An 8,020-nucleotide genomic window follows, 5' to 3' on the forward strand; every position below is an offset into this window, starting at 1 on the left:
ACTCCTTATGTCTGCTATAAGACCTATCTACCTGCCAAATTTCATGATTCTAAGTCAACGGGAAGTGCCCTGTAGGTTTATTGACAGACAGACAGACAGACTACAAAGTGATCCTATAAGGGTTCGGTTTTTCCTTTTGAGGTACGGAACCCTAAAAATGAGAGTGCGTTTATATTGCTCCCTATAAAACACCTTAAACGTTGCCAGATTTGGCACGTGCCTTCGTCCATACGGTATCGAGATAAAATTAATCATAACCATAATCTTAATCATTTATTTAGCCCGAATATGGGTACATGTATTATTTTTCACATGGGTCTTAAGAATTAATCATCCACATATCCTGCTAAGCGTAGCGTGCAAAATTATTTTATACTTAACCTAAGGGGCAATTATACATCATCATCATCATGATCAACCCATCGCCGACTCAGTACAGAGCACGGGTCTCCTCTCAGTGAGAGTGAGAAGTGTTTTTGGCCATAGGCTACCACGCTGGCCCAGTGCGGATTGTTAGACTTCACACATCTTTGAAAACATCATGGAGAACTCTCAGGCATGCAGGAACGCATTTCCTTCAACGTGAAAGCACCGTTAAGAGTTGTGTGCCTGGAATCGAACCCCTGATCTCCTAAAAAGAAGGCCGACGTTCTAACAATTAGGCTACCACCGCTCTCCAAATGCTAAGCCACTTATCTGCTCATCATTAAAAATGATTGCTTTTTGTTAGTTTCCTTGATTATTTTCCATGAAACATGAAGACGAGTGCTGATTGTGTTATTAAATACGTACATATACGTAAGTGTGGTGATTTCCGTTTGTTTATAAATTGCGTGTCAAGTCTCAGACGACGGATCTGTTTCCAGCCATTGTTATCCGATACTCAAGACGCGGTTTCCATTATGTCATTCATTATATTACTAGATGGACTAATGCATGCGAGTTCGCGTGGACTTCACCAATTTCAAACCTCTATTTTACCCCCTTAGGGGTTGAATTTTCAAAAATCCTTTCTTAACGGATGCCTATGTCATAATAGCTATCTGCAAATTTCAGTCGGATCCGTCCAGTAGTTTGAGCTGTACGTTGATAGATCAGTCAGTCAGTCAGCTTTTGATGTGCAAACAAGTTTCTGCAACAAGTTTCGGCAACAAATACAGATTTTAAACGTGAACCATACTTTTGTCATGACAGTTGACACGTAGAGCTGAAATGGCGAGTGAGTTCTCATTTTGTACGGACTATACATGTACCTACGCTCGAACAGGTATGCCATACACGATGACACCTATTTTAGTGAAAACTTGAATTTTTGAAGCATGCGGGTATTAAAACCGACACTTTGAGTTAAATGGTCTTCGTGTTGACACTATGTTGACGGATATCTGATCACTAACATTTAGTTCTGAGTACACTCACATGACGCTCACTGCTGCTACCAGCGCCAAAATGGAGACAATCAAGTTGCTTCAAAAACAGGACAGCAAGTCTAGCGTGCTTGTATTAGTAGAGGTCAGTGCCTGCTACATACTGCTTCGTCCCTAGAGTAAATATATTCCTTGGCTACGACTTAAATTATTAGTACATGCATTCAATTGTTTTGACCACTTGGGAAATGAAATGCATATTATATTATGTGCGATTCGATGCAGTTTTCCACCATATTTACATGGTGTTGTTTTTTGAGCAATAATGAGGCGAAAGCTATTTAAGAATTTAAAGAAAATGTAAATATATAAAAGGAAAAGGTGACTGACTGACTGACTGATCCATCAACCCACAGCTCAAAGTACTGGACGAATCGGGCTGAAATTTGGCATGCATATAGCTATTATGACGTAGAAATCCGCTAAAAAAGGATATTTGAAAATTCAACACCTATGGGGGTGAAATAGGTGTTTGAAATTTGTGTAGTCTACACGGACAAAGTTGCGAGCATAAGCTAGTAATATTATAAATCTACCTACCTGAAGTTACGGACTGATTGGTTCTCCTGAACAATTTTGTATGCGACTTTTTCACTATACTTTCCGTACGTAAAAGTTAAAAATTTTAGGTCAACAAAATCATAGAGAGAGCTGGACGTGGAAAACTGGCTAGTGCACCCTAACTCCTAAGGTATGTGAAAAAGTATTAGTCAGAGAGGTACCATCCCGAAACAAAGAATGTTCAAAACAGTGGAACTCAGCGACAAACTATCCCAACTACACACTCGCTTCTCGTTGCTCGCCAACTCGTCTCTAGTTTTTAGTTTCAGTTGCAGTTGTTTCAGCAACGAAGTGGATGTCATGAAACAACAGTGTATCCATGTCAATACACCTTATTTAATATTTATTATAAGTATAGATTATGTCATTACACCTTAGTCAATGTACATTTCATGACAAGACGTATATTGACAAAGGTAATTAGTGGCAATTATCATAGTTCAGAAGACGTGGCAACGACTTGATTCGGGTATTTTGCATATTTTGAACCCAGTCTTTTGTCATCTGTAGCTGTGTTCGCACGTTAATGGTGCGGTTGTATTGTTGATATTGTCATTAAATAAACTAATGTTTGTGTAATTCTCGAGTATTATTACAGGGGAATATCCCCCTGAATTTTCAAGTTCAACTCATTTCTCGCTAGACCGGTTCTTAAAATTGGGTTAGGGTCGAATCACATTGACAGATTAGAAGCGAATCGACATCAATGTGCTACGCAAAAATTAAGAACCGCTTCAACTCTGTGTTGATGTGAATGGACCCTTACGAGTTACGACAAGAGACTCCCCCGGTGTGCAAGTGTTTTTGCAAACACGTGCTTGTATTAGAAAATCAGTCAACGTAAGAATGATGTACGATCAAGATAAGAGTACCCAACACGCCATAACAAGTCGCTGTTTATGGCGTGCGTTAAAAATACACTTTAGGGCCGAGAGTATTTTCCACCGACTTAGAAAAACGGTGGAGGTTTTTTCTCTTAAATCCAAGCGCATGAAGTTCCGGGTATCGGCTACTTACACAGATTACAGTCAGTGGCGGATTTGCAATCTTGGCCGCCCTAGGCCCCAGACCATGTAGTAAGTAGGTACCAGCTACCCCTTTCTCAGCACTCATCATAATTTTATAGACTACATAATGAATTTACTTTATTGCCAACTTTTATCACAACCTCAGTGAATTTTTGGTCACGATTGGCCGCCCCTATTCTCTGGCCCGTACGATACCCCAAAGCCTAAAGACGAGTCTTTAATGAGTGTGTCCTACCTGTGATGACGTATGGCGCTGAGACGTGGACACTGACAGTTGGCCTTGTCCACAAGTTCAAAGTCGCTCAGCTGGCTATGGAGTGGGCTATGTTGGGTATCTCTCTGAGGGACAAAATCCGTAACGAGGAAATCCGTAGAAGAACCAGAGTGGCCGACATAGCCCAACGAATTAGCCAGCTGAAGTGGCAGTGGGCAGGCCACGTCTGCCGCAGAACCGATGGCCGATGGGGCAGACGTGTTCTGGAGTGGAGACCGCGTATCAGAAAGCGCAGTGTGGGACGACCTCCAACCCGCTGGACTGACGACCTTAAGAAGATAGCGGGAAGTGGGTGGATGAGGAAGGCGGAGGATCGTGTGTGGTGGCGTGCTCTTGGGAAGGCCTATGTCCAGCAGTGGACGCAAATAGGCTGATTGATTGCTTGATTGATTCTCTGGCCGCCCTAGGCCCAGGCCTACTGGGCCTGAGGGCTAATCCGCCTCTGATTCCAGTACCAAACTGAACCGCTAATTGAGTCATCATGCAATTAAGTAGGTATGACGAGACACAATATGGCTCATTGCGGACAGTGGTACGTAAGTTGTGAATTTGCTCTGTCAATAAATAATACACACTGATTTGCTCTAAAGGGTACCTATTAATATGTACTACTGCGTTAGGCCCGGTATCCACCCAAGCGGAGCGGAGAGGAGATGTGTACAGTAAACCAATCCGATTTTTAAAAAATTACGTGATAATTTTTTCATGTCATCTATTTTGAATCTGATTGGTCGATTGAACGCATCTCCTCTCCTCTCCGCTTAGGTGGATACCGGGCCTTAAGGTGGAAGACACGGTCTACCCGTGAAATTCAAATTTAATTTGGTTTTTCGCAATTTGTAAACTAATACGACAAAGTCGGCTTATGGCATTCCAATTGAGCCCCTAGCAGTATCTTCTTCATAGACTTATATAAAAATCTTTACTTGAAAGTGTCCAGTTTAAGAAATTAGTTAAAATAATGAGTTTGACATAGCTACTCACAAATTAGTCATTATTTTGACTGATTTCTGAAACTGGACACTTTCAAGTAAAACATTCCTCCCAATGTTAGCGACAACACGCAGAGAAACCTTCTGCTTTTATAAAATAACGAAGGTCTGGCACTTGCTGGGTCTTAGTCTATATTTACATATCTACACAGAAAAAACCCACGTAATTCAACCGACTTCCAGAAGTCCAGTGCTTATTTATCAAGTGCGGTATCAGATGACTGTATAACATAGCCTGATTACGCAGAATCTGAAAATTGAACTGTATCCTATATTTGGGTCCCCGTGTGGGACTAATGCACTCGACCAAAATCTCGGCTCGAAGAGTTTTAAGTTGGCATAATATTACTTCTATTTAGAATTCTTAATTTATTTTAATGAAAATATACAATAAAACTTACATCTAGCCTTATCTTATTACTAGACAAATCATGCCCGCGTGGGATGGTGCCAAGAATACTGGCTGCATTTCCGCACTGGACAGCTAGACTGATCTGTTGCGCATAAAATTAGCCAGCCCTTCTGTCACCGAGAGTGAGATTGGCTACTTTTTATCCCGGAAAATCAGAGAGTTCCCACAGGATTTTTAAAAACCTAATTCCACGTGGACGAAGTCGTGGGCATCAGCTAGTAATGTACTAAAAGCTAAAAACTAATTAGGTATGTACCGGGTACCAACCATCACAACTCTCCTCATCAGTCTAAAGCATTGATCAGACTAAAAGAAAATGTGGGGTGTATAGAAGAACAATGACCTTCTACGCAACGGTTTACCTCGAAGAAGAGCGGGTGCTCTTCCTTAGCCTGCATCATCAACACTATTTGGTGTAATTGCAATCTAGCACAGGCCTAAAAAAAATCGGCCAAGTGCGTGGCGGGCCACGCGCAGTGTAGGGTTCCGTAGTCACAATTAACCTCGAAAAACAGACAGGTATAACTCCTTACCTTATGAACCCTACTTAGCCATGATATTATTCCTTTAAAATTGATTTTAAAAAATCATCCCCGCTTTACATGTAGGGGAACTACTCTCAAAAAATATTTATTACAATTTCATTTCACCACTTTGTCGGCGTGATTAATATTTATACCCATGCCAAATTACAGATTTTTAACACTAATAGATTAACCGGGGGTGGACGGACAGACGGACGGACATGGTGAAACTATAAGGGTTCCTTGTTTACTACGGAACCCTAAAAACTGTCCAGTGCGAGTCGGGTCTCGCTCTTTTAGGGTTTCGTACATAATTATGTTTTGGTCACAGCTTACAAACCAATTACATATCGCAGCCCTATGGATTTTGCAGACCTTGCAAGCCCAGCCCACCAATGCAAGCAAACAACTATTGAGGTCGCAATCGATATTTCGTAATAAGCAAAATTAAACAGATTGTCAATTCTTTTCCTAACTTCGGAGAGAACACTAGTATAGTCAATTATAATAATTTTATTGTAATTTTTTATTCTTAATAAAATATATTTTTAACCCACTATAAAACGTATTTAGCGAAGTCACTTTTTGATAGGATCTTCACGGGATAATCAGAATCTACGGACCTGCGGCGCGGGAAGTGGAGAATCCAGACATCGATTCGGATGAAAATAATTATTTTGTATATGTGAGTACTGCGAGAGCCTAGTGGTTAGGACGTCCGCCTTCTAATCGGCAGTCGGGGGTTCTATCCCGGGCACGCACCTCAAACTTTTCGGAATTATGTGCGTTTTAAATAATTAAATATTTGCTTTAATGGTGAAGGAAAACATCACGAGGAAACCTACATGCCTGAGAGTTCTCCATAATGTTCTCAAAGGTGTGTGAAGTCTACCAATCCGCACATGGCCAGCGTGGTAGACTATGGCCAAAACCCTTTTCACTCTGAGAGGAGATCCGTCCTCTGTAGTGAGCCGGCAATGGATTGATTATGACGATGATGATGATATGTGAGTACACTAGAATAGCTCTCATATTGCTTTCTTTCCAAAATTTATCACTCTGGCCTAGAGCCTTTAGTTATCGAGATCCTGAATCAAGGCAGGCCCGACGACAATTGTTAGATAATAATAGATATTTAGATTTAAAAAATAATTTAAGTTTATATAAATTACTAGCTGATGCCCGCGACTTCGTTAACGTGGATTTAGGTTTTTAAAATTTCCGTGGGAACTCTCTGATTTTCCAGGATAAAAAGTAGCCTATGTCAATCTCCAGGTCTTTAACTATACCATAATCCCTTGCTCCGTTGTGACGTGATTGAAGGACAAACCAACAAACCAACAGCCCAATAAACCAACAAACAAACATACTTTCGCATTTATAATATTATGGGTAGTGATGCGATTGACCTGATTTTTTGCATGGGTATAGATAAAGACCTGGAGAGTGACATAGGCTACTTTTTATCGCGGAAAATGAAAGAGTTCCCACGGGATTTTTAGAAACCTAAATCCACCCGTACGAAGTCGCGGGCATTCAGCTAGTATTATATTAACGCGTTTTATAAAAATTTGCAATCAGCTAGTTGCGCAATATATAAGTGCTGCACCGGGCAGCGAGTTCTCGAATTCATGCGTAGTTAACGGAATTTTTCATAAAATAACAGCAGCTTGCACTATAAACTCAATTATGTATTCCTAGCCAATTATCAGTACTATTATTATAAATGCGAAAGTGTGTTTGTTTGTTGGTTTGTCCTTCAATCACATCGCAACAGTGCAACGGATTGACGTGATTTTTTGCATAGCTATAGATAAAGGCCTGAAGAGTGACATAGGTTACTTTTTATACCGGAAAATCAAAGTTTCCACGGGATTTTAATAACCTTAAATCACGCGGAAGAAGTCGCGGGCGTTAGCTAGTCTATAATATAGGTATGTAGCATCGTATCGGAGTAGCCAGGCAGCCATGGTTGCAGGGTCCGGGGGGTTGGGGGTCGGGGGTCGGGAGTTGGGGGCCTGGCATTGAATGGAGCTGAATCGATGTTCCGGCGCCGTCCGGTCTGCATCTAGTCCTCGAGCTGACGTCAATGGAGAAAGTTGTAGCAAACTGTCAACATGGGCCAAATCCTCGTGCACCCAATAGATATACGTGGGCGGTCCATAATAGCCTCAATAGCTCAACCGGTAAAGGAGTGGACTGAAAACCGAAAGGTCGCGACGGTTGCACTATTGTCGTACCTACTCCTAGCACAAGCCTGACGCTTAGTTGGCGAGGAAAGGGGAATATGTCATTTTAACATGGCTAATATTCTTTAAAAAAAATATATATATATATAAAATGACCTGGCATGGACTCTGTAGGCAAATGAAAGTAGACTTAAAAAACGCGGCACATTCAAAAAATATCAGTACGGCAGCCCAAAAATTAACTAGCATATTATATATAACAGAATATACTAGTTAATTTTAAGTAGTATATGGGGGGGGGGGGGGTTATAGCCGTGACGCTAAAGGTTTGTTGATTGTTCACAGGATTAGTGCAATAATGCTTCCTTCAATATGAATGAGATTATGAAGGAGATGGTTGGCGGATGCTGCGTGTGCTCGAGCGAGCGGGGATGGCCCGACAACCCGCTGGTCTACTGACGGAACGGGTGTACAGTGGCAGTTCATCAAGGTGACTATCTCTCCTCAACATCATGACCAACCCATCGCCGGCTCACTACAGAGCGCGGGTCTCCTCTCAGAATGAGAACGTTTCAGGCCATAGTCTGCTACACTGGTTGAATGCAGATTGGCA

This window comes from Maniola hyperantus, chromosome Z (genome assembly GCF_902806685.2).
Source record: "Maniola hyperantus chromosome Z, iAphHyp1.2, whole genome shotgun sequence".
In the NCBI taxonomy this organism is placed as follows: Eukaryota; Metazoa; Arthropoda; class Insecta; order Lepidoptera; family Nymphalidae; genus Maniola; species Maniola hyperantus.